We start from the raw sequence: 27,958 nt of genomic DNA, 5'->3' as shown, positions 1-27,958 counted from the left end.
GCTGAGGGTGCCTGGTCAACTAAATCTTACATGCGCTGCTTACCCTTTTGAAGAAAAAACAGAGCATCCTGTTGTTAAATTAAATGTCAACCCTGAAATGCTGCAAAAGAAAACATATCTACCGATTACAAATTAAAGAAAATGAGAGAAAGGGTAGGAAAACCGTATTTTTTTTAAAAAAGTTACCCATCCTGTGCAATTATTTCTAGAAAACAGGGATAAAAAGTTAAGAAAAAGCACTCTTGAAGTGTACTTCACAGAACAATGTTTAAATTTCAAGAGTGGTACAATTTTGATATTTCTTGTGTGCTATGATGATATAGACTAGATCTGCATAGTAAAATTATGCTTCTTGTGGAATCTTTATTACTTAAGCTTATTCTAACATTAGATAACTAACTACAAATGTCTGGTTTGTCATTTGTCTGAACTCTCATTAGAACCAGACAGACAAGGAACGATTGTTCCTTTAGATTCATTTATGCAGACATTAAAAAAAAAATCTTAATCTGGATCAGTCTTCATGCAGCTCATGAGTCATACCCCTGTGATGTTTGTAAGTATATAATGAATTATAGCAAAGAGAACTGCAGAAACTACCTTGAAATACAATTGAATAAGAGGGTAAATAAAAAAATCTAAACAAATGTAATAAATATAGGATAGCTTGATGGTGGTATTACAAGAGTATTAGTATTATGACATATGCCCTAAACCAGCTCTGACCTCCAGTGAGGTAGACACTGTATGAACAGCCTGAATGGTAGTCCTTCTCCAAATAACTGTTTATATTCTGTACATTTTGTAACATCATCCTGAATAATTAGACACGCTATAGAGAGGAAATCTGGTGCAACTAAGAAAACCCGAGTACTGAGAAGTGTTTGAGGTGCTTATGCAGCCCCACAAAGGGGGAGGGATGATCATGGCTTTGTAGGAGCGTTTCAGAGCAAAGGCGACAATGGTGACCTCTACCCCACTGCAGCGGTGTTTGCGGGCTGCTTACTTCAAATGCAATAAACTCCCCTGCATGGCAGAAGAGGGAAAGTGGCTGGCAGTGAGCGGCACGAGTGAAACTGCGTCCCGTGGCCATGCCTTTTCCTCTTACATGGCTAGCTCGATTACTGCGCACTGGTTTGGGAGATGAGAGCTCCCCAGAGCTTATTCTACCGCCCTAAGCTGGGCCAGGGGAGCTCGCCCGCTGGAGACCTGGGAGAGGGGAAGCCAGGTGCGTGTCTCGATCGCGCCGGAGGCTGTCGGCGTCCCGGAGCAGCTTTGCTGGCGGCAGCAGCAGAGGCGAAGGAGCCCAGGAACCGCGGCCAGCGAGTCTCGCACGCGACTGCCACACGCGAGCTGCGCTCAGGCTCGCCGCTCCGCGCACCTACCTGGGCGGCTAGGTAAGGCTGGGGGCGGGGCCGGCGCGCAGGCGCAGTGCGCGCCCCAGCCCCCGGAGCTCACCTGGACGTGGCCGTGGACGCAGCAGCGGCTCCGCCGGCTGGAGGCGAGCTGAGGAGAGTCCGGGCGCCTGCTCCGCGTCTTCCCGCCACTAGAGGTGAGCTGCCCCGGCCGCTGGGGGGCGCCGGCGCCATCTCGGGGGCGGGCAGTGTGAGGGGCCGGCAGGCGGGCGCCCCGGCTGCAGCTGCGGAGCCCTCTTGAGGTGGCCGCCCCGCCCGCCAGCCTGGCCCCTCGCGGCTGTGGCCGGTTCTCGGGCCGTGGCCCCGCCAGGGAGGCGCGGTGCCCCATGTGGGGCTGGCAGAGGCCCAGGGTCGGATTCGCCTGCCCGCTCGAGCGCAGCCCAGCGCTGGCTAGGGCCGGGCGTGTGCCCGCTCCCGGGGAGGTGCAAAGCCAAGCAATTGCCAAAGGCTGCTTGGGAAGTAGAAGCGAGCGGCTGGCAAAGGCAAACAAGTCTCCAGGAAACGCTAGCCATTATCCGGCCGCTCCGCAAACACCCCTGTTGACTAAAGGAGGCGTATCCTGCCGTGTTGGCTAGTCCCTTCAGGTGCTGTCTGCAGCTTGTTTGCTCCTCAGTAGAGCGCTGCTGCCTTTTAATCTAATCGACGTGATTAGTCACAGTTCAGGGCCCTGGGAAAACCAGTGGCACCAGTTTAGAGGGTTTCCCAACCTATGGGTCGGGACCCAAATATGGGCCATTACATTTCAAAAGGCACACCAAGTGTCTCCCCAGGTGTCTCTGTCTCCCCTCCTTCCTCCATTTTTTGAATTGCCTTGGGTCACCAAGTCTTCCTGAATTGTCAAAATGAGTCCCCATCTGGAAAAGGTTTGGAACTGCTGAGATACATGAAGGGAGGTGTAAATTCTGGTTCCTGCCTGCCCATGTGAGCTGTTCTGGTCTCTTCTCTTCTCCATCCTTGGCCCAGCAGGATGCCACCATATTTCTCCATCTACTAGGTAGTCTCATTCTTATCCAGCAGTGCATGAGCCAGTGCCACCAGGAGTTGAGTTCCTGGCAGACTTTCCTATTCAGTGCTATAGACTGCTGTACAGGAATAGATTCCTTGTGTACTAAGTTATAATGTTCCTCCATCTTGTGTCAGGACAAATTTGAGAGATGCCACTCCCTGATATTTGGCCTGGCCATTCCATTTCTCTGGACAGCCAGCCAGATGGCATTTCAGTAATGAAGTGATCATATAGACTGACGTAGCACTTCAGACCTTTCTGACAGCAGCCGTACTGTTTAAGTATTGCAGCTGCTCTTAAAAGTGGTCAGGTTCTGGCCCAACCAGTCTCTGGTCTACAGAACTTGAAGCAAGTGCAAAAACCTTTGGTGAGGGGAGAGGGTATTTGCTCAGCCTCCTCACCCCCAAGTGGTGCCACTTTTGGGGATGCTCCAGTTAAAAGTGGAAATGGATGGAGTCTTCGTTTTATGTAGTCTTGTTTATAGGAATGTACAAAATCTTCCTTCTTTGAATGTAGCAGGAACAAAAAACAAAATGTCCAATTACTTAGCTTACCGCATCAAGCCACTCTGGGCAATACTAGACCTAGAGAACGTGCTGTATATCTTTTTCCAGAGTCATACTGTGCTCAGGAGCCAGTGTTTAACTTTCTCACCTTTTGGCTCTGCTAGGGATGACAATGGTTAACTGGTGGCATGGATGGGCCAGCCTCCTGCCTGCCACAGACCCCCAGGCTATCCAGAGCAGCCTGCCGCCAAGGGTGGTGGGGGGTGCACCAGTCTCACCAGAGCAGCCTCTGCCTGTGGCAGTCCAGCCAGAGCAGTCCCCCGCTCACCCTGTGTAAGTGGTTAAATGGCTATAAAGAACATTTAACCGGTTAATTGATTACATGAGATTTTAAATCCTGGCCTCTGCCTTTTGTTCTTGTCCTCAGCATCTTTCGATTCTACTAATTTCCAATCTTTCATTCGCAACAGTTATCTGAGACAATACTCAGCAAAGCCCCTCCTCCCAAACAGTCCAAAAATTCTAGATGTGTTACATATAAATGTCCATACAGGGTAGACCCATGGTCCATCTAGCCCTGTAACCTATCTTCTGAGTGGCTAATGCCAGATGCTTCAGAGCAGGTCTACAGAAAACTTACATCAGCACAGCTTGTCTTTCATGGCTGTGAAAACTCCATACCACTGAGAGATGCAGACTCTAACCCCCAGTCTACCCACCTATCATCGCTCAGAGAGGCAGATAAAGGTGTGGGCCTTGTCTACACGGGTACATTTTGTCACCAAAAACAAAGCCTTTTGGTAACAAAGCAGTGCGAGCATTTACACTGCACTGTGACTTTTGTCAGGAATAACACCCAGTTTTGGTGACAAAAAACTTCCAGCCCTGTGAGAGACTTTTGTCTTTTCCCTCCCTTTATTGTCAACAAAGAGCCAGTGTGGACTCTGTTGTTTGTTTTGTCGAGAGAACTGGCCAGTATCCCACAATGCCTGCCCTGATGGCTGTGCTCAATTTTTGTGATCTCTGCTGCCCGGCAGCATGCACCTTCCCTTCCAAATCTCTAGGAAGTATGTGACAGCTGATTGAGCTGCTCTGTTTGGAGAACAAGCAAAGAGCAAATCATTAGAATGCTTTCATTCTGCCCTGATAGAAACATAGCAGCAGCAGGCAGAGGGCTAGAGAGATTACTGTGCTGCTTTGGCATTCCTCAAAGTGTTTCTATATCCTGGGAAATTTCCCAAATTCTGGGAATTTTTGAGTAAAATGGGAAATTGGGAATTTTTGGTCAAAATGGGAAATTGGGAATTTTCTTGAAAATCTGTTAAATCCTGGGAAATGTTCAGTAAAATTTAAATTTCTGTTCATTTTGTCGTTCCTTTGGAATAAAATTTTGAGGATGATTCAGATTTATCAACTGCTCTCAATTGGTCAATAGGGTTGCCTGTCAATTATTAGAACTCATGGAACTTCATGCTAAAAATTGTACAGCGGAAGGCATTTATACTAAATTCAAGGAGTCAATGTTCAAAAAAAAATCCCATTGAATAATATTTTGGGTGTTGCTTGTGATGGTGCAAATGTGATGATAGGAGCAAAGAATTCCTTTTTCTCTAAACTTAAAGAGGATGTTCCAAATATATTTTTGCTCAGATGTATTTGCCATATATCAGCCCTGATATCAAGTTCAGCTTCTACAGTTTTGCCTGATTTTGTAGAGCAGTTTATAACAAATATCACTAACTATCCAGCACATAGTGTTAAAAAGAAAGAAGAATTTGAGGAGATGATTGAATATTTTCTCCATTTAAAGTTATCTATGTTAAAACCAAGTCAAACAAGGTGGTTAGCTGTAAAACCTTGTGTAAATAGAATATTAGTGTTGTGGGATGCCCTGTTTAACTATATACAACTTAAATGTGTTGATCAAAAAAGTCCAAAAGCAAAATAAATATATGATGCAATGTGTAATCCAGAACTTAAAGCCTACCTACTATTTTTGAAATATGTTTTGGATTACATGAACAAATTCAGTGCTTTCTTTCAAAGCAAATCTCCACTCATTCATTGCATTAAACCAGAGTCAGTGAAACTTTTCAAAGTAATTGCAACAAATTACTTAAAACCACATTTCCTAAAAGGTGAATTAATGAAAGTTAATGTGTCGCATCCTTCTAATTTTATCAAAATTAATGAAATGTATACTGGTCTAGAGTGTGAGGAGTACTTAAAATATATTGATACTAGTGTAGCTATGAATGTAACCTTTATAACATATAAAAAATAATCTGGGAATTTTTCATCAGATTTGGGAAATTTTTAGCACTGGCCTGGGAAAAATTGGCAACACGATATAGAAACACTGATTCCTCAGCACAGAGAGCTCACAACTCAGAGGAAATCCCAAGAAGCACAAGAATCAGCTCTGCCTTTCCACTGCACTGCACTGTGGGATATCTATCCACATTGCTAGCTCCCCTGTTGACAGATAGAGCTAAGCAATGTGGCCATGAAATGTCAACAACAGGAGTCAGAAAAAATAAACCAGTTTGACCAGTTTTCACTTTTGCTGATTTTTGTATGTCCACAGTGCTTTTGTTGCCAAACTGTCGCAGTGTAGACAAAGCCTTGGTCTATTACAAAATTAAGTTGGTTTATTTCTGGTCAGCACAGGTAATGAACTGCTGCTATGGCATTTTAAGTGAATCTATTACTGAACTAGGGTGAAGAAAGAACCTTTCCTGTCATTATAGTAAGTGTCTACATTGAAACACTGCTGCAGCTGTGTCACTAGCAATTTGAGAGTAGACATAATCTCAGACGGAATGAGCAGAACAAGACATTCACATGATCCTTTTACCATAGGCAGGGATTTGTGGTTAATTTATCCTTACAGTTGTGTTGGACATCCATCCAACTTAATTCAGTTTCACTCAGCTCATAACAATAACAGAGTTGATTTGGTTTACAAAAATTGTTATTATGAGGTAAACTTACACGTCCACACAATTGAAACTCCCCAACTACAAAGTTTTGTTTTAAACATTTTGTATAACTATAATCATTACATGCTTTTACAAATAATTTAATAAAATGAAAAATGATTATTGCAACATCTGTGGTATAAAACATGACAAATCCACAGTATGGTATTTACAGTTATCTTCAAGTCTCCTAATGTATTTATAATATTTTGCATAGTCGGTGGGCCAACATTTGTTACATTTTTAATTTTAATGTTACGCTCTATATTACCTTAAGCATTACACTACTAAGAAAAACAACTTACTTAGCGATAATCCAAAGGATATTTTTAGGTAACTTAGGCCAAGTATATAATTGATTTAATGAGTTATTGAGGTTAGTGCAACCTCCCTAACTGTCATGGCACCATGCATGGTGGCTGGCTGGCCCACTGACAGCAATTCTGGGCTCCAGTACAGAACTGTCAGTGTACTGACAACATGTAAAAGCTGTGCAGTCTGCCTGACATTTGGGTGGTTGTGTGCCTGTGCCAGATAGTGCCCAGCGAGCTGTTAGCTGCAGTGGTGTGTACGCTTCTCCGACACAGCAAGGGCTTCCAGTCCAGTAGGATTGCCAACTGTTTAGTCAGGCAAACCCAAAAGCCCTCCGATCTCTTTCCTTGAGGCCATGCCCCATCCCACCACTTCTCCAAGGCCCCACCCGGCGCTCAATCCATCTACCTCCTCTCTGTCACTCTCACAAAATTTCACCAGATTGGAGCAGAGGTTGGGGAGTGGGACAAGGGTGCAGGGTACAAGCTCTGGGAAAGAGTTCAGGTGCAGGAGGTTGTGTGGGCTCTGAGAGGGAATTTGGATGTGTGAAAGGGTGCAGCACTGTGTATGTATACAAATATGTCGGTGTTTTTAACTTCAAAATACTTGAACTAAACTCCTTGAGGTACAGTCCAGTCCTTTAATGGTAATTTATTAAGAAGGCATTTTCAACAAAATTGTTAGCCATTTTTAACTTATAGATGGACAACATTTCAATTGGAACATATTGGACAAGTGTGAGTATTGTATACAGAGACCAAAATGGCTGGCTGAATTTTGTTGTTACTTCAAAAGAAGCTTTTGACCTAAGGCCAAACAGTTTCAACCCAAATGTAACTTATTTGAAAAGTTATAAGAAACTAAAAAGGGAAACAAGCAGATGGTTTGTACTGTGAATTGAAAAAAATGTGAACTTGAATATTATGGACATAATGTGGGAGACATGAAAATAAGAGTATAGCCGTAGGGTTACCTCACCCACCGCATGACCAACAATGTGATAGTGATTGTGAAATGCTCAGGAAAATTAGTGAGACTATGAAAATTTCAAAAAAACTTAATGGAGGATTTCATCTATCCCCATATTGACTGGGTATATATCATCTCAGGATGGGGTGCAGAGATGAAGTTTATTGACACCTTAACTGACTGCGTCTTGAAGCAGCTAGTCCTGAAATACAAAAATAAATGTAACATGTGGGCGGGCAGAGGGGCGAGTTTGAGGAGGACATTGTTACCCAGGAAACAAGATAACGTTAATTTGGAAGACAATTAGACTCTCTCTGACTAGCTGTTAATAATCCCTGAACCAGATGCGAGTTACGCCTGGTAATCTGTATCTCTATCACTGGTGATTAAATGACCCAATAATCAGGCACACAAGGTTTAGGGTCAAACCATGTATTAAATTTAAACAGCAAAAACAGGAACAAGAACACGACCCACCCTATCCCTAGATATAAATAAGATAGAAAAGACCCATCCACAAAAGGTAATACTTTACAAAATGTCAGGCGATTAGCGCTCATGTTCTGCAACTTCTTAGATAATTTAAAGCCTCAAAGGAGGACCAGCGAGGAGATCCCTCGGTGCAGTGTTCCTCGCCTTGTGGCCTAGGGCTGCTGAAAGATCTTTGATCATCTAGGATAATGGCTCTCCCTGGGTACGGTACTGGTTGGCTCTTCAGCGAAACCATCCGATCCGGAACGTAATTGGGATGATGACAAAGTCCAGGTCCAAAAGTAGTATGACTCCAACCCAAAAACCCTTACGTGGGATGTTTCCACATGTGAGCGGTATGTGAGTCAAAAACAAAAGGCTTCACACAGTCTTTTAATCCAAAGATGTTATACTGAATAGACACTAACACAAAAGGGTATGGAACCTAAGGAATCCAAAGAACCAGAGGAACCTGAACTCTCCTCAGCCCAGACCTTTTATTGGCCTTGAGGCAGGAAAATGGGTTGACATGCTGAGTGCAATATTTAGGGCCGTGTGCAGATGATTAGAGAGATGAGTGCATCTTTGGTGAGGGGTGCAACACTATAGAGATAAGTACACGTGGCTTAAGATGAGTGCACAGATAGAGAGGGTCGTGTGCAATGCTGCTGATCTTTTGGCGGAAAGCTACACTTGTGGTAAAAACATCCTTCTTCAAAATGGAAGTTTCACAGACTCCATTTTGTATACCCTATATACATGTTATACATATTGCCTCTACACAGGGTAACAATACCATAGCAGCCCACCATGGTAGCATTTAATTTCATAAAGGTGAATTACAAAAAAAATGAAGCAGTCAGCTAAATAGAAATCGAAAGGTAGAATACCAAAAGTTAAATCGCTGCAATCTTTACGGGAAATGTTTATAGCCACCATCATAGAGGCTTAACTTAAATGTATACCCAAATTAAAAATAATAGGGGACCAGAATAATTGTAGTCATAGCTAAAGAACAAAGTAAAAGAAGCAGTGAGAGGCAAAAAGGTATCCTTTGAAAAGTGGAAGTTAAATTCTAGTAAGGAAAATAGAAAGGAGCATAAACTCTGGCAAATAATGTGTAAAAATATAATTAGGAGGCCCAAAAAAGAATTTGAAAAGGTAGGCAAAGACTCAAACAATAAAAGCAAATAACTGTAAGTACAGGCAGTCCCCGACTTACGTGGATCCGACTTACGTCGGATCCCTAGATACGAACGGGGTGAGGCAACTCCCGCACATGCGCAGCAGCATTCCTGGGGCTCGCTCACCTGGGTCCTAGGATCCTCCTCCTCCTCGGGCCGGCTCCGACTGGGGTCCCGCAGAGCTGCCGGGCAGAGGAAAAGTGCCTCCCCATGCCCGCTAGCCCCCCCCTGCCAGCAACAGGCTGCCCCCTCCCCTGAGCAACAGGCTGCCCCCTCCCCTGAGCAACAGGCTGCCAAACAGACAAAAGCAGCCTCTCTGCCCTTCCTCCCTTCTAAACATGCCGGGCTCCCGGAGCGCAGCAGCGTCCCCGGGGCTCGCTCACCTGGGTCCTAGAATCCACCTCCTCCTCCTCTTCGGCCGGCTCCAACTGGCCTCTGCCTGCAGCAGCTGGCCACAGGGACAGGGATCCCGCAGAGCTGCCGGGCAGAGGAAAAGTGCCTCCCCACGCCCGCTGCCCCCTCCCCCCCTGCCAGCAACAGGCTGCCCCCTCCCCTGAGCAACAGGCTGAGGAACAGCAGACAAAAGCAGCCTCTCCGCCCCTCCTCCCCCTATACATGCTGGGCTCCCTGGGCAAACAAAGACTCCACCAAAACAAACAAAGTGCTGGCCTCATTGTGTTAGCAAAAAAAGGACCCTCCTCCTAGAACCCTGGGTGGTGTGTGGAAATAAAGCTATTAGCTCAAAGCATGGTGCAGAGCTGTTTGGTATTTGATGAGTTACTCCTTTAGTCCTGAGTTTGTCACAGGGACAGAAATAGATGTGAAATCTTCTGAACAGGGGAACAGACAGCAAAACAAACATTAGAGGGGAGTTAACCTTTCCCTATGCTATCCAAAACTAAAAAAAATGTTTGGCTAGAGTTTCCCCTACAATATGTACCAGTTCCGACTTACATACCAATTTAACTTAAGAACAAACCTACAGTCCCTATCTTGTACGTAACCCGGGGACTGCCTGTACATCAGAAGCAGTAAGCCTGCTAGACAACTAGTGTGACCAGTGGACAGTCAAGATGCTAAAAGAGCACTCAAGGACACTGAGGCCATTGCAGAGAAACTAAATGAATTTTTTGCATTGGTCTTCAACAGCTGATGATGTGAGGGAAATTCCTAAATCTGAACCATTCTTTTTAGTTGACAAATCTGAAGAACTGTCCCAAATTGAGGCATCAGCATGGGAGGTTTTGTAAAAAATTTGTAAATGAAATAGTAATAAGTCACCAGGGCCAGATGGCATTCACCTAACAGTTTTGAAAACTCCAATGTGAAACTGCAAAACTACTAACTATATATAGTCTGTAACCTGTCATTTAAATCAGCTTCTAAAAAGGATGACTGGAGGATATCTAATATGCCAATTAAAAAAAAAGTCTCCGGAGGTGATCCCTAAATTGGAACTATAGTAAAGAACAGAATTAATTACTAGACATATAGATAAGCATGATTTGTTAGGGAAGAGTCAATCTACTGGAATTCCTTGAGGGGGTCAACAAGCATGTGGATAAGGATGGTACAATGGATATAATTCATTTAGTTTTTCAGAAAGCCTCTGACAAGTTCCCTCACCAAAGGCTCTTAAGTAAAGTAAGCTGTCGTGGAATAAGAGAGAAAGTCTTCTCATGAATCAGTAACTGGTTAAAAAATAGAAAACAAAGGGTAGATATTAATTGTCAGTTTTCAGAATAAAGACAGGTAAACAGTGGTGTCCTCCAGGAGCCTGTGCTTGACCAGTATTGTTCCTCATATCCATACATTATCTGGAAAAGGGGATCAACGTGGCAACATTTGCGAATGATATAAAACTAATCAAAGTAGTTAAATCCAAATAGGCTGCTAAGTGTTAAAAAGGATCTTGCAAAACTGGGTGACTGACAACAAAATGGCAGATAAAATTCAATATAGATTAGTGCACATTGAAAAACATAATCCCAACTCCACCCGTAAAATGATGGGGTCTAAATCAGTTGTTAGAACTCAACTAAAATCTTGGAATCATTGTGGCTTGTTCTCTGAAAATATCCATTCAATGGCTGTGTCTAGACTGGCATGATTTTGCGGAAATACTTTTAACGGAAAAGTTTTTCCGTTAAAAGTATTTCCGCAAAAGCGCATCTAGATTGGCACGGATGCTTTTGCACAAGAAGTGCTTTTGCGCAAAAGCATCCGTGGCCAGTCTAGATGCGATTTTGCGCAAGAAAACCCCAATTGCCATTTTAGCCATCGGGGCTTTTTTGCACAAAACAGTTCTTCCTTGTCTACGCTGGCCCTAAGAGGGCTTTTTCCCGAGCGGGAGCGTGAAAGTATATGCGCAAGAAGCACTGATTTTGTACATTACAAAGTCAGTGCTCTTGCGCAAATTCAAGCGGCCAGTGTAGACAGCTGGCAAGTTTTTGCGCAAAAGCAAGCGCTTTTGCACAAAATCTTGCAAGTCTAGACGCACCCATCGTGTAGCGATAGTCTGAAAAAGTAACAGTGTTAAGAAACATTAGGAAAGAGATAGATAAGAAGACAGAAAATATGAAGTACCTGTATATTAATAAATGGTGTTCGCACATCCTGAACACATGCAGATTTCTAAAAGAATGCATTGGAATTTGAAAATATACTGAAAAAAATGATATGGGTTATTGAACAGCTTCTGTATAAGGATACAGAATTAAGACAGGACCTTTGATCTTGGAAAAGAGATAATTAAAGGGGATATGATAGCAGTCAAAATCATGGTTGGTATGGAGAAAGTAAATACAAAAAGTTTATTTCCTTCTCCTAACACAAGAACTAGGGATCAACAAATTAAATTAATAGGTTTAAAACAAAAGGAAGTATTTCTTCACACAATGCATAGTCAACTTAATGGAACAGAGGATATTGTGAAGACAAGATTCAAAACACTAATCTCACATAAAATTAATTCCGCATATACATGGGAAAAACTAGAGGGAACAATGTCCAATAGATGCCATCTTTGTAAATATCAAATGAAATAAAGTTAAGCCTTACCCTGAACTGATGGATTCACAGCTCTATATGTTTCAAAATCCATGTGTATCACAATGTTTACAAAGAGATGGATTCTACTAAAACATGTCTTTTTGTTGTAACCTATTCACCATACTAATGCAACATAATTTATATTTTGCAAAATAAGAAACTTTTTTTGACTCCTTAAGCCACAGCATTTATTCTTAGTTGAAAAGTACAAGCTAAGCGTTCTTAAACAAAGTAATATCTGGTTTCAATTTCCATATTCAGTAGCAGTGTGCATGGGTGTATCCATGACCTCTTGTGCCATATTTATAATGCTCAACATTAAACATTTCCTGATTCTTTCTCTATATTGGAAAAACAACCTTTATCTCAAAGATTTTGAGGGGGGCTTATGTATTCAGCATATTTATTTATTTTGATTAAACATTTAAGGAGATTATAAATGTGGGTTTTAGCATATTTTGTATTAAATTCAGCTTTCATTATAAATATTTTTAATAAAAATAAAAATGAAATCTGATTTAAATAAAAAAATCCTATTGCAATTTTTTTTAAATCTATTTTTACTACCCTGATTGCTGAGAAGCAAGAAATGCACCCATCAGGGAGAGCACTATTTTAAGGACTACCATAAGGTTAACATTGACAAATTTAGCAGTAGAATTCTGCTCTCTGTGAAAACAGTAACTTATGTTTATCATGAAAAATTAACATGGAAAACATTTAAACTTTCTACAATAATTCATCCAGTCTCCACAAATCAGGAGCTTTTCCCTATCAATTTCAACCCTATAAAGGCTTGTCTACATTTGAAGTGCTACAGTGGCACTGCTGTGCTGCTGCAGTGCTTCACTATAAGCACTGTCTGTACCAACCAAAGTGGTTCTTCCATTGACCTAGTGTCAGCCGACGGTCAGGGCAGTGTGTGTGTGTATGTTTCCGAGAAAAGGTTTAACGTCCGTGCCTTTACTGCTAGGACCGGGGTCCCATCGCAGAGGGTGGCCAGCAGGCCAACAGACGCCCCGTTATATAGGAAGAGCTTATTACATCTTAGATTTCAGCTGCTAGAATTTCATAATTCCTTCGCAGCGGGCAGCCTTGAGGAAAGACTGAAAGATGCCCCAGTGGGTCCTGTCACCTGGGAGTGACACAGATCCAAACGCCCAAGCTCTTCCTATAACTGTCCCTTTAGACCGGCTGAAGTTCTTTTAAATTGTGCTTGGTTCTGTTACAGCAACTGAAGGAGTCAGGTTAAAGCTTAAACAGTTACAGGTTTATTGAGGAAGCTTATAAATCATATGGTTACAATGGCTATTGCTCTATTTCTTAACTATTAGCAAAATATAGGTCTTAAAAATGGTTACAAAGAAGATAAAGATAGAAAAATAGAAATAATGGTACCAAGTAACAGCTTACTCTTTCTATGTGTACACTTAAGACAGAGGACCACATCCAGGTACCATTTTTACCCCCTTCTGTGCCTCTCGACTCCAGCATGTCAGGCCAGGGCCGGTCCCTCAATTCCTAGGAAAGACGAAAATACGAGGTGGGCGTCCCCATAGAACCTCGGGAGGTCAAACACCTAACCCGACCAGCAGGTAGAGGGTAGAATGACACTCAAAGTGAGTGTGTGCTGGACCTATCTTATATAATCATGGGGTCACGTATTTCTCTTTCTTATCTTAATTGCCAATTGATGCTGGTCTGTCTGCTGTGAGACCAGTTCTTACAAGGGAGTTGTGAACTTAATTTACACTTGTAAGAGAGATTTGAGATGATTAAATTTTGAAGTACTGGACATTGTTTTCTCAGTGGGAAATTCCTCTTCCTGGGACTGTGTGTTCGAATCAACATAGGTGCCAGCCGGTGGCAGTCTCACATATCCTGATCTCTCCTCATATCTATGTTTCAGCTTCTCAGGATCAGATGAGCCAGCATAGACTATGCTGATTTTATTGCTCCTTCTCTGTCCTGTATGCTTCAGGAAGGCAAATAAGATGGATGATATGGAGGCGGGCTGTCTGGCCACATTCCACCCCCTGATACGACACACCACGTCCCAGGAATGCAAGATGGTGGCTTGCCAGTGCCTCTTGCCCACCTTGGAGGAATTTAAAAGTACCCAATGGCCTGATTAGAGGGTTTAGGATCTAGGAATTGACTAGGGATCTTTCCTGGTGCTGTGTATCAAATGTGCACACAAGAGATAGCTACATTATCTAGGCATTGCACAATACATAGGGTTATGCAGAAAAGGAGTACAACAATCAAAACAATTAAAACAGTGGTCATAATAGAGTGTAGGAAAGGAGTTAAGGAAAGTTCTAGCTGTTGGGCTAACCAATTTAGCCATGAGTTATTTACATTCTTAGTTACAGCATGTCTTATCCCATTCCGTTCATTGCCACTTCCCTTGCCTCCCCCCAAAGTTATTTTGAGGACTGCGGTAGTCGCTGTCATCGAACCATACCGGTCCCCATCTGAAGATGTCACTCTTGTTTCACCAGTCATTTGGGTTGAGAGGGACAAACTCGATTCCCAGTCCAGTAGAGGAGTCAAGTAAGGTGTTCTGGTACAGCAGTAGCAGTTGGGATGAGAAAGAAGACCATGGCGAGTTGGAGTGCCATGTCTCATTTCAATAGTCTGTAACTAACAACAGTGGTTGCAAGCGCTACAACAGCAAGCGATATATATATATATATATATATATATATATACAAAAGTTCATGGTGGTTTCCTGGATCTACACCAGCATTGGGAGGGATCCATCCCACTGGAGCGCTGTTCAGGGATATTGCCTCAGTTTCCTGTGATAAAACATAAGGTTCGCCGGTCTTGGATACAATCCAAGCCTCAGTAATGGTTATTGGTGTTAGCCCAGCATCTGCAGTGGTACAGACTCCTTTTCCCTTGTAGGAGTGCAGTAAATGGGTTTGTGTTCCCAAACTGGGGTGTTGGGACAGGGCTATTAAGCCGTTTAGTCCCATGACTGTAAACAACCCTGTTGCCACTGGGGTTGAGTAAGTAAAACCAATTCCTGAAACAATTTTCACTCCAGTTAAAACATACTTCCACCTTTGCTTACTGGTGGGTAGTGTACCAATATAATCTACTTGCCAGGTTGCCCATAGTGCTTTTCCATCTCTTAGTCTGGCAAACCATTGCCCTTCTGTTATATGTTTCCTTGAGTTCAGCACATAGGGTGCAAGCTTGTACCAGATCTTTGGCTTGTTTGTGGGTGATAGGCCACCCCCTGGCATGTGCCTGCCGCACCAGCTCATTGCTTTCTGTGTGTCCCAAGGTTTCATGTAGCCAAATGTACAGGCGTTCCCAATCCACCTGGGCAGCAAAAATTTGTACTGCTGCATCTGCTAGGTTATTTAGCTGTGCAGCCAGGGTGTTGTTCTTTAGACACATGACTTATGCTTAAGGCATGTGGGATTGCATGCTGGTATATCCATTTCCAATATTCCAATCTCCAAACAGGCTTTCTATTTCCCAGTTATTATTCTTCCAATTAGTTATCCACTGGGTGGCTCCAGCCCATACAGCATAGGAATTAGTGTAGATGGTACTGGCCCCTGCCTCACAAGCTAATTGATTGCTGCCAGCTCTGCAAACTGAGCTGTTCCTTCTATGTTTGTGGTCAGGGGTGCAATGGATGTGTCTGCTGAAACAGCAACAGCCTTCCCTGTCCACTTTCCTTTGAAATAGCCAGGCAGCCTGTATTCACATATAATGTTGAATTTAAAAGCAAGCCAAAAGTGTTATCAACTCAGCCTTGAAAGAGACAGTTAAGTTTCAAAGCTTGAGTTTCTAAACTAATAATTTGGTTTCTAGAAAGTTAAATGTCCTTTGAGTGCCCAACACAAGCACTAACCAATTTGTGCCTTGTCTATTTGCAATTTTAAGCAAGAGGACATTATCCAAAACAAAATAAAACTAGTCAATTTGAAATCCACAAAATAGTTACAATATATAGAGCTCATTCTTTATGCAGTTAACCAATTAAGTTTTAGTAGAATCCTTAATTTTCCTTTGCAGATTTAACAAAGGTGTCCATAGACAAAATGTTTACATTTGATTGCTTCTTTGCATAGATCGTTTGCACAGTGCTTAAGGAAGAGGAAACAAGATTTCCCTTCACCTATTACAACCATCACTTAATTCCTTCCACTCTCCCACAGAGTCCACCTTTTATCTTCACATTCCCTCAAATCACTTGCTTTGTCCTTTCAAAGAAAATGTTTCTCATTCCTAAGTAACTTTCCAATGTCTGCTCTACTTTCCTTATTCCTGCTAAATGACTTTTCCCAATGACACAGGTTTGTCTACTATTAATTTGGTAAGGGAGGGTGAGCTTGTTTACTAAGCCTCATACCTCCTGGTCCTTTTCTTAAACATATTCCTGAGGGAAGAGAAAAAAAAAATAAATCTGAGAGTTTCTTTAACTCTCAGCACCCATCCTTAAGGGAATCTAGCTCGTCTGGGTACTGAGGGACATGCATTTCTACCTCTCTCTGTCTGCAGCAGAGGTATCAGCCAATTTTGAAGAACACCTCTTTACAGGTTTTCCACAGAAGACAAAAGCTGCAGCTGTTTCCCTCTCCTTTGAAGTTGAGGGTTTACATATACACAAGTAGTTAGTCAATTTGTCTTGTAGGTCTGAAATTGTATGGATAGCAATTAACACTTGATCAGACCAAGGGCTATGCCCGAACCTTTGCAAGATTTTGTTTAAAAGGGGTAACATCTTTTACAACTGCCAATTGTCTCAGTCTTCTCTCTGCCTTCTTAAAAGACTGCTTACATTTAAACTTTTCCTAGTATACCCAACCTCCTATTGGGACTAAAATAGCAATACCAATACCTCCTTTTCTTTCTTTCTGGAGGGCTACAATTTGAACTTTCTGATCTCAGCTAGTTTGCTAATCAAACTTAGCTATTACCTGCAAAGCTTCTTTGTGTTGCCAGCTAGGGCATTTACATCGCAAAGGAAATCACAACCTGTTGTGGCTCTTGGAGCTTTCACAGCATTTTAGTCTGTTTGCAGTTTTTCTTTGCTCATTCTATAATTTACAGGAAAATGTGCAATCTTTGTTTACAACACTACTTAGCCACATTAAACTTTGCATATAGTGTAACTCTTTCTTTATGCTTACAGTTTTCCTGTACCTTCATTAAACAACTTGGACTAAAATGGTCTTACCAAACCAATCTGTTTTAAACCTACAAACAAACAAGATTACTGGACCTTGAAAACTTCATATTATATCTACACACAGATACACATACATTCTCTCTGAACCTTTCTTACACTATTTCTACATAGCTGTACAACAATTACATTCCCTTTTTATTCATTGGGGTAGTTCAGTTCCAATAGAACCCCCTCTCTTTAGAGTTCTTTTAGCAGTCTCTCTAATCAAATGTACAGATTTGAGTCAAATTTGCCTGGATTATTTACAGACATTCCTTTGGAAAAAGGGCCCATTTTTCCTTCAGAATGACTGTAAAGAAACCACAGTTTTCTATCTACACCATTTTAGCATTTGCACAACTGCATTTGCTCTCCATTCTCTGCAGAGTTTAAATTCTCTGATTCTCTTTTCTTAAAACACTTTCTTATCTCTAAAATAAAAACTGGCCTTGTTTCAGATATTACTCTTGTAAGTATGCTTAAGGACTTAGATTTCCAGTACTTACAGCCTTTTTCTCAGTTCTACCACAAGGCTTTCAATCTTATCTGTTACCTGCCTGCTTGTCTGGGCCTGATCCTGTTTTCCTTTTTCTGCCTGCTTGCCTGGGCCTGATCCTGTTTTCCTTGCTAAATGGAAAGTGGCTCCTTTCCACAGACTCAGGATTTGTCCCATTCTTTAGCTTGCAGGCAGTTCTATACTTACAGAACTGCACCCACAACTCCTCAGGATTTCCCCAATCCTTTTCTAACATTTCTCTATCCCATTTTGGGTTGCCCCAACCTTCTTGGGCAAACCCTTTCTCCATACCACTAAAATCCATATCTATCATGAAAGGCTTCATGTTGCTGTATGTGAACCAGTAGCACAATCCTGCCGACTACGCCAATTCTGTCAGCCGACGGTCAGGGCAGTGTGTGTGTGTATGTTTCCGAGAAAAGGTTTAACGTCCGTGCCTTTACTGCTAGGACCGGGGTCCCATCGCAGAGGGTGGCCAGCAGGCCAACAGACGCCCCGTTATATAGGAAGAGCTTATTACATCTTAGATTTCAGCTGCTAGAATTTCATAATTCCTTCGCAGCGGGCAGCCTTGAGGAAAGACTGAAAGATGCCCCAGTGGGTCCTGTCACCTGGGAGTGACACAGATCCAAACGCCCAAGCTCTTCCTATAACTGTCCCTTTAGACCGGCTGAAGTTCTTTTAAATTGTGCTTGGTTCTGTTACAGCAACTGAAGGAGTCAGGTTAAAGCTTAAACAGTTACAGGTTTATTGAGGAAGCTTATAAATCATATGGTTACAATGGCTATTGCTCTATTTCTTAACTATTAGCAAAATATAGGTCTTAAAAATGGTTACAAAGAAGATAAAGATAGAAAAATAGAAATAATGGTACCAAGTAACAGCTTACTCTTTCTATGTGTACACTTAAGACAGAGGACCACATCCAGGTACCATTTTTACCCCCTTCTGTGCCTCTCGACTCCAGCATGTCAGGCCAGGGCCGGTCCCTCAATTCCTAGGAAAGACGAAAATACGAGGTGGGCGTCCCCATAGAACCTCGGGAGGTCAAACACCTAACCCGACCAGCAGGTAGAGGGTAGAATGACACTCAAAGTGAGTGTGTGCTGGACCTATCTTATATAATCATGGGGTCACGTATTTCTCTTTCTTATCTTAATTGCCAATTGATGCTGGTCTGTCTGCTGTGAGACCAGTTCTTACAAGGGAGTTGTGAACTTAATTTACACTTGTAAGAGAGATTTGAGATGATTAAATTTTGAAGTACTGGACATTGTTTTCTCAGTGGGAAATTCCTCTTCCTGGGACTGTGTGTTCGAATCAACATAGGTGCCAGCCGGTGGCAGTCTCACATATCCTGATCTCTCCTCATATCTATGTTTCAGCTTCTCAGGATCAGATGAGCCAGCATAGACTATGCTGATTTTATTGCTCCTTCTCTGTCCTGTATGCTTCAGGAAGGCAAATAAGATGGATGATATGGAGGCGGGCTGTCTGGCCACACCTAGGCCAGTGGTTCTCAACTTGTGATCTGCAACAGTACTATAGGGTGGCCGTGGAAAGTTTAAGATTGAAATTAAAATAAATGTATGGAGCCTCTCACAGTCAGCATATCCTCAGTCACATTGAATGCTGGTTGAAGGCCTTGCTAGCAGCCAGCAAGTCCCTCAGTCCATGCTGATTCCTGAATGGGCTGAGGGACGCGTCTTGGGAAGCAGTGTGTGCTGCGGGATATGCAGGCTGCAGGCATAGCAATATTGTTTAGGGAGGTCCATAAAATTTTAATAGATTAAAAAGGGGTCTGTATACTCGAAAAGGTTGGGAGCCACTGGCATAGGCAATCCCTCCCAGAGAGGCAGTAGGTAGGTAGTTGGAAGATGGTAGGTCAGATGCAGGAGCAGTCATATTTGACAATGCAGGAAGTAGGTAGCCCAGCTGTGAGGTCTCATGTTTTCTAGAATTTTCCAGGTATGGGGAGAATAACAGCTTGATTCAAATCTCAATCTCCCTTACCAATGAGCATTAAAAACTAGGTGTCAGGTTGGTGTTATTTGAGGTACAGACTTAGCTATGGCCACCTTGACTAGATGCTATAATCCTCTCAGTAAAGACCTATGTGAATCCTGAGTGGTTTCAAGTGAAACATTTTTATAACCACCCTTCCTCCTCTTCAGAAAGCAACTTGCTTCTTTAGCTTCCATGTAAATGTTATACTGTATTTATTTATACCTATTATATTTATATGCCTATGTTACACTTTAGTGACAGAATTGGAATATTTGTATGTAGTCCTTGTGAAAGTATTTTGCTTCAGTATGATTTTATATGCATATGTTTTGTAAACATGAAATATAAATCCTTTCAAATGGGGGAAAAAAAAGCACTGTCTATAATGGGAGCTAGGTCAACTTAATGGTGCTGCTGGGGCAGTGTGGATTTTACACACCCCTGAGTCAGTCAGCTGTTTTTAGTGTAGACCAGACCTAAATATTCCTTCAAAAAAGGGGCTTGAAGTAAGTCAGACATTAGAAAAATTTTAGTCACATGACTCGTGGACATATTTAAAAACAGCCAAATTGGTATAAAAAAATCAAGCAGAGCACAAATAACAACAAAAAAACCTTAAAATGATATTCTGATGGAAGAGACCGAATTTCTGTAGACCTTTTTCCCTGTGATGTTTTCTCAGGGGCCTATCATAGCTTGGGACTTTCCCTTAGCCACTGGGAAGACTAAGGTGTGTTCCACCAGCCTACCCAAGTGCGTGTTATCACCCTTCTCCCACAAATTGTTTTGATACCTGGAAAACTTTGAGCATTTCCCTTACCTTGGTAGCCACCTCTCCCTGACAGCCAGTCTTGATCTGGAGATCAAACAGAGGATTCATTGTGCCAGCGAATTCTTTGGAAAGTTGCTCTGTCATGTCTTTGTTGATAGAGATCTGTGGATGGAAACTAAGATCCTATCTACAATGCGGAAATCATCCCCACTTTTCTGTATGCATGTGAGTCAAGGGTGATGTATCGAAACTGTCTTAAGCATCTGGAGTGGTACCAACAGCTAGGGCAGCCGACAGAATTGCTGGACCCCTGAACAAGGTGTGTGGGGGGGGGGAGAGTGGGGAAGAGTTGGCTGTGCACTCCCAGAAGGAGTGGGGCCTCGGGCAGAATAAGCGAGGTAAGAGAGGAAGATAACATTCATTGAGATGAGTGGGTCACTTTATACCTCTCAGCGCTATTTGTAGTATCATGAGCTTTCATGGTACTACAGGCAGTCCCCGGGTTACGTACAAGATAGGGACTGTAGGTTTGTTCTTAAGTTGAATTTGTATGTAAGTCAGAACTGGTACATATTGTAGGGGAAACTCTAGCCAAACATTTCTCCAGAGCTCAGTTTTATTCTCCCACACCTCACTTCCCTCAGTCCTTTATTCTCAAGCTGAGGTGTCTGCTGAGAAAAGCTGCTCCGCGTCTCCCTGGTCTGCTGGGGGGGAGGGGAGGGGGCACTAGCTTTGCGTCTCCCTGGTCTGCTGGGGGGAAGCAGCTAGTGCGGGGTTGCCTCACCCCAATTGTAAGTAGGGATCCGATGTAAGTCGGATCCATGTAACCCGGGGACTGCCTGTATTTACATATTTTTGTTAGTTTCTAAGGGTACATCTAGACTATAAGCCTTTTTCGAAAGAATGTCGAAAAAGCCTCTTTCAAAAGAGAGCGTCTAGACTGCAACCACTTTTCAAAAAAGCAAACTACTTTTTCGAAAGAGAGTACCCAAGAAGTCTGGATGCTCTCTTTCGAAAAAGCCCTGATTGCGTTCAATTGTGCCTTTTTTTTTTTTTAAAGGACTTTCAAAAAAAGGTGGTGTTCCTGGTAAAATGAGGTTTTCCATGGTCAAAAAAACTACTGCGTTCTTTCGATTTAATTTCAAAAGAATGCGGCAGCAGTCTACATGCAGGTGAAGTTTTTTTCGAAAAAAGGCTACGTTTTTTTCAAAAAATCCTGTAGTCTAGACACACCCTAAGGTACTACAGGATCATTGTTTGGTTGGTTGGCTTTTTTGGTTACAGACTCACACGGCTACCCCGCTGAGAGCTACTTGTGTTAAGCTGTATTCATTTCTATAGGGTATCTGAGATGAATGGCCGCTTCATATTTTTCAATACTCCTATATTGCAAGGGGTTGTGCAGAGCCTTTTCCCCCTACACTAGCTCTCCAGGTGCAGTGTGGAATCTGGAACTCCCCTTTAATGCCTCTAGCTGGTGGATGTTCTCTACACAGCCCATACATCTTCACCTTCATTCATGCTTGAGACCCATCTAGCTCTACTAGGGCTATGGAGGGAACAGAAAGTGGTCAGAGTCGATATCTGAGGGTACGTCTAGACTACATGCCTCTGTCGCCAGAGGCATGTAGATTAGGCTACCAGACATAGGAAAATGAAGCGGCGATTTAAATAATCGACGCTTCATTTAAATTTACATGGCTGCCGCGCTGAGCCGACAAACAGCTGATCAGCTGTTTGTCGGCTCAGCGCGATAGTCTGGACGCGCGGGTGTCGACATCAAAGGTATTTGTCGACCACCCAGGTAAACCTCATCCCAGGAGGCATACCTGGGTGGTTGACAAATACCTTTGATGTCGACACCCGCGCGTCCAGACTATCGCGCTGAGCCGACAAACAGCTGATTAGCTGTTTGTCGGCTCAGCGTGGCAGCCATGTAAATTTAAATGAAGCGGCGATTATTTAAATCGCCGCTTCATTTTCCTATGTCTGGTAGCCTAATCTACATGCCTCTGGTGACAGAGGCATGTAGTCTAGACGTACCCTGAGAGGTGCTTGAAGTAAGCCACTTTATGTCTTCCTTCCCCTCTTCTTCCACCCTCCTCCCTCCAAACATAACTGCTGCTCTTTAGTCATGTCTGGCTGTCTCATAATATTACCTCCTCAAAAATCAAGGGGGAATTCATTGCCTAAAAACTTGAACACAGAATTATAGTTTACTGGCAGTGCCTCATATTCTTCCAGAATGTTAAATGCTTATTAAATCTCTGAAAACCAATAGATAGAATTAAGGTACATACCAGTACTCTCTGTAACCTGAACTGTAACCCTCTTGAGGGATGCCCCTGAGAGACATTATAACATTCTATCTTTCCAAATGATGTGAAGTACTTTTGGGAACACTGCACATGATTACACTAGGAAAAACTGTCAGACAGCATTACTGAAGCAAAAGTTGTACTTAGGGTGAGCTGAATGAACACCACTTGACTGTAGCTGGCCTATACTCATCTACTTGCGTTGCACAAACCAGACCAGAATTGCCATTCCTTAATCTTTGGCTTAATCTTTGGTCGGCATCATCAGCACCTGCCCCTCCTCCATAGCGTGTTGTTATATATGCTACTTGGATGTTACAGATCCTCACACCAAGAATATTTTGCTCCTCTATTTGCACAACCCTTGAAAATCAGCACAGAAATAAGGAGTCTGGTGCCTTTTGATGGGCGGATGCACTCCTCCAAATCTTCCAATCTGAACTGTGGTTCTCTGTTCCAGTCAATGCAAATGAGAGAAAGGACATAACACGCTTCATAAAAAGGTACATCTGCTTTATTACTCCTCCGATCTATTTATTATAGAGTGTACCTGGCTGAAACAGTATATCCTCAGTGGATCTGGCTCTTATACTGTAACTCTTATTTTCTGGTTGTCAGAGGTTTAAGCATAGGAAAACATGATGTTCTAGAAGAGTAGAAGGCATTGCCAGCCAACTTGAACTGTTAAGGAAGTTCTTGGGCACTGAATATTGATATTTTGTGCTATGTATTTATGTCCCTGGGCTTCTGGTGTATGCTCCTTTTGTAAAAGAAACAATCCTAAATATTTAAAAAACTCATAAGCCATATCTAAACTACAAAGTTTGGTTGACATAAGTCACTTTGGCATATAGCCACTGAAGTTTTTATATGTCTTGTGTGTTTGTATTTGGCTACATGCTGCTTGCGATCAGTGGTGCTTGCACTAATATAAAGTGTGGTGGACCAGAGGCAGATATCCCAGTCTGCCTTGCCCTGGCATCTGGTGCAGTGCTATTTAGGATGCTTTCACAGCAATTTGTGAGATAATAGCAGTTTGCCCAGAATTTGCTGAGAGCTAAGGATCAAGTTCCAACCATGCCACTTTCTCCATCCTGTAATACTTGCCACATCCCTTAATTTTTGTGCTTTTTTTTTTCATTTGTTCAGTCTCATATGGTGCTTTTCAATCTTCATCTTTTTGAAACAAGCGTGAACCCTGCAGTGCTCAGGACAGTTCTGATATGTGTGTCTTCTATAGGATATATGATTGAGTATTTGCAGATCGTAAGGGAGTACTTCTCTGATCAGGATAGTGATGAGGAAGTGCATATATTTGAGCACTACACGTGAATGCTGATGAACATAAAAAAATTGCCAGGTTGCTGCTGGCATTCATGGAACAGCTCCGCTTAGTGGAGCACACTTGCTGGCCTGAGAATTGAGCTGTGATTGGTGGGATAGCATTGCGCATGTTTGGAATGAGGAACAGCGGCTTCAGAACTTTGGGATACAAAAGAGCAAGTTCCTGTATCTTTGTACAGAGTTTGCTCTAGCCTGCTGTTATGGGAACACCAAAAGGAATGCTGCATTGACAGTGGAGAAGTAAGTGGCAACCATGTTCTGGAAATTTGCAACATAGGATTGCTATCACTGGTCAATAATTTTGGGGTTTGAAAATCCACAGTGGGAGCCATTGTGATCCAAGTGTGCAAAGCCATTAAATGTTTCCTGGTTCATAGGATTGTCACTCATGTTAATGTACAGGATAGACGGATTTGCAGTAAGGAGGTTCTAGAACGGTGGTGGGGTGATAGATGGCATGTGTATTTATTGTGGAACCAGCTTACTGAACCACTGAGTACATAAACAGAAAGTGCTTGTTTTCTATGATTATGCAAGAGCTAGTGAATCGCTGGGTTTCTGTGTGGGCTGGTCTGAAAAGGTGATGTTGCATGGATCTTTATGAACACAGGAATTGCAAAAATCCAGAAGCAATGATATACTTGCCACCTGATGGATTACCATTGGTGATGTTGCAATACCAATAGTGAACAGAGTACATCGGGAGGTTTCAGAATCTCTGTTGCTGGACCAGAAAGCTGCTGGGAGTGGGGCCTGGCCCGCCGGAAGAGCCCAGAGGCTGGCAGCGGAAGGGCCAGCATTAACCTCCCGTGGGTCAGGATTGGTCATGTCGGACCAGGGAGGTCCAACCTGGAGAAGCAATAAGGCAGAAATAGTATAGTTTCAACAACTACGTCCTTCATCTTCTCTCCCCTCTCACAATGAAAGCACTTTACTGGTACCTCTTGGTATGTCAACCAGTATTTTGGTTGTATAAAATTCTACAAACTACAGTTCAGTAAGTAATTTATACCTGTAGTGACATTCTTGTCTGTAATCTGCTCCTACAAATTTGTCTTTTCAGGGGTTGTCAGATGTCTTCTTGTCCAGTCATTCATGGTTGGTTCCTATGTAAGGATTCAGTATGCATACTAGTGATGTTAGCTATCGTGCAATAAAATAATCAACTAACTACATAAATTCTTAGTGGTTAGTTGACTATTCTGTAATCCCTAGTGTAGTCCAGCCCCGCTCCCAGGAAGCCCCCTACCACCACATACTGCTGTCTCTGTATCAGAGGCAGCAGTGCAAGGTACCAAACAGAAGCTGATCTGCAAGGGGAGCAAGTTTCAAAACCAGCTCCCCACGTAGACTGGCTGCCTGCTGCCCCACGCTGCTGCCTCTGATATGGAGGCAGCAGCATGGGATGGCAGCAGCCCCTGTCCACAGGGGTTTGAGCTCCTTGCAGGCAGAGGCTGTTGGCGGGGGGAGATAGGAAGCAGAGGAGGCTGCTTCGCAGCAACCTCTGTCTGCGGTGGCCAAGGCTGGCTGTGAACAGGGGCTGCTGCTGCAAAGCAGCCTCAGATATGCAAAGCAGCCTCTGTCCACAACCAGCCTGGACTGCCACTGATAGGGGCTACATCCCAGCAGGAAGCTGGGACACCCTCACCCCCTCCCAAAAGAGGGACTGCTGCTGGAGCAGCCTCTACTCAGGGTGGGCCCAAGCTCGGCGTGAACAGAGGTTGCTCTGCAGCAGACTCCCCTGCCTCACCTGCGCTGCTGCTTCTGATAGAGGCAGCAGTATTTGGGGGGCGAGGGGAGGACACAGGTGGAACTGTAGAGATGGTGCTGGGGGGAACTGACTTTTAAGATGGCTCCCACTAGCACCAGCTCCTGCTCCCCCCCTCCCCCTTTGCTGCCTCCTATTCAGAGGCAGTGGGGGAGAGGAGGAACATGAATAGTCGACTAGATTAACCGAAAAAGCCTAGGTTTACATCCCTAATGCATACAGATAAATATTTTTGTCCAGTCTTGTTATAGAGGCTTGTTCTGACTACAGTCTTCTCACCTGTCATGGATCTTCATTAGTTCTAAATGTTTGTTCAGTCACAGAAGTGCTAGCCAAATACCTTTATTTTCAAGCCTCTCAGAACAGCAGAAGTATTTATTTAGAATCATAGGGCTAGAAGAGACCTCAGGAGGTCATCAAGTCCAGCCCCCTGCCCAAAGCAGGACCAATCCCAATTAAATCATCCCAGCCAGGGCATTGTCAAGCCGAGACTTAACAACCTCCAGGGATGGAGATTCCACCTCTTCCCTAGGTAACCCATTCCAGTACTTCATCAATAGCCAACCTAGACCTCCCCCACTGTAACTTGAGACCATTGCTCCTTGTTCTGCCCTCTGTCACTACTATGAACAGCCTCTCTCCATCCTCTTTGGAATCTCCCTTCAGGAAGTTGAAGGCTGCTATCAAATCCCCACTCACTCTTCTCTTCTGCAGACTAAATAAGCCCAAATTCCTCAGTCTCTCCTTGTAGGTCATATACTCCAGCACCCTAATCATTTTGGTTGCCCTCTGCTGGACCCTCTCCAATGCATCCACATCCTTTCTGTAGTGGGGGTCCCATTTAGGAGAAGGATTTTAGGAGATTGGAAATTTCCCAAAACAGCCTCATTTACTTCATGTGTTCCCCATTCTACATTTATGTTGTGTTTCAGCAGGGTATTATAACTTGTTTAATTTAATAGTTTTTTCTAGAAGGAGAAGTTAATGTTTATTTTTGAAGAGTTTGGGGATTAGATATATGATCAAGTAGCACAATTATACTATAGGCTTTTATTTTGTGGTTTAAGGACAGGTATATCAGATGTCCCAATTGTGAGCTAATCCAGAAATTCTCAAAAGTACTTGAAACATTTAATATCACATTAATTAGGTGTAGTTATTTTGATGTCTTAAAGAACCCTGCAAATCCTACTTTCTTCTGTAAATTAGAGGATGAGCTGTTTTCTTCTTTTCTCTCTGTCCATGGGCAACCTTATAGGGTTTACACTGCATTTCACTCAGGGTGGAATCCCATAAGTCACTTTTAGAGTGGGTCTCCAGGCTCTGGTACCTCCATATACCAGCTGTAATTATTCTGAAGGCCTGAGTGTTGTTTGACTATCTGCACAGGTTTGCAGTGACTCAGAATAACTTCTCCAAAACATAACTGTATTTACATCAGCGATAACATAGCATTCAGAAAAAAAGTCTAAAACAAAAACAGCCTACACACCTTTATCATACCTAAAGTTTATTGCAGGCACCCCAATATGGGGGTAGAGGGTTAGTTTTCTCCTAAACAGTTACGGCCTCTCTTTGTCTCTTTTAGCTGTTCAAAGTTGTTTGTTACATTTTCCCTGCTTGGCTTCCCATCCCCATCCTAATCCTTGGGATTACTCTAGCTAGTCTGTTGATCTGAGCATAACAGAGGTAAATTTTCAAATGAATTGATATGTTATCCATTGGTGAGTTTTCTGAAGCTAATGACTTTTGTTCTAGCGGACACACAAAACAACTGAAGATTGACTTGACTGCTAACCAAAATAAACAAGCAGAGGATTATATAACAGCTAATACTGCTCTTCATGCCTGTGTACCACCTGATTGCAAGCCACATGCCATTTTAGAACCTGTGACCTCATCAATTGTGGGAAAATGTGAACATGTCTACATTGGTCTCTTTTTGAACCCTTAGATTAACCCAGGGGTTGGGAATAATTTTTGAAGGCACAGGGTCTTGGGCAGAAGAGGTGGGGCCCAGAGACTTCATGTGCTCCCCCACCCAGAGACCATGATTGGCCTCGAGGTGGGAGGATGTGCGTAATGTCTCTCAGTAGCTACAAGGGTCATGTGAGCCCGGGGAGGGAGGAGCATTTCACAT

The 27,958-nt window shown here is 43.0% G+C and overlaps 1 protein-coding gene and 1 long non-coding RNA gene across 2 annotated transcripts in view; one reads left to right on the top strand and one right to left on the bottom strand.

Moving 5' to 3' along the window:
- The first annotated feature begins 1,348 nt into the window (after window positions 1-1,348).
- GALNT3 (polypeptide N-acetylgalactosaminyltransferase 3) overlaps window positions 1,349-27,958 on the top strand; it is a 50,965-nt gene continuing 24,355 nt past the window's right edge. The window contains exon 1 of the mRNA XM_075933522.2: window positions 1,349-1,552. The gene's annotated coding sequence lies outside the window, so the exon portion shown is untranslated. The remainder of the gene's footprint in view (window positions 1,553-27,958) is intronic.
- LOC149524053 (uncharacterized) lies at window positions 13,144-19,106 on the bottom strand. The gene is made up of 2 exons (XR_016350042.1): window positions 17,201-19,106; window positions 13,144-17,038 (listed from the first exon to the last, which is right to left on the bottom strand). It is a non-coding gene; the product is annotated as an uncharacterized LOC149524053 (long non-coding RNA).

This window comes from Pelodiscus sinensis, chromosome 7 (assembly GCF_052426305.1).
Source record: "Pelodiscus sinensis isolate ZL-2025 chromosome 7, ASM5242630v1, whole genome shotgun sequence".
In the NCBI taxonomy this organism is placed as follows: domain Eukaryota; kingdom Metazoa; phylum Chordata; order Testudines; family Trionychidae; genus Pelodiscus; species Pelodiscus sinensis.
The sequence above is the reverse complement of the archived record's forward strand: the minus strand, read 5'-3'. Positions and strand labels throughout refer to the sequence as shown.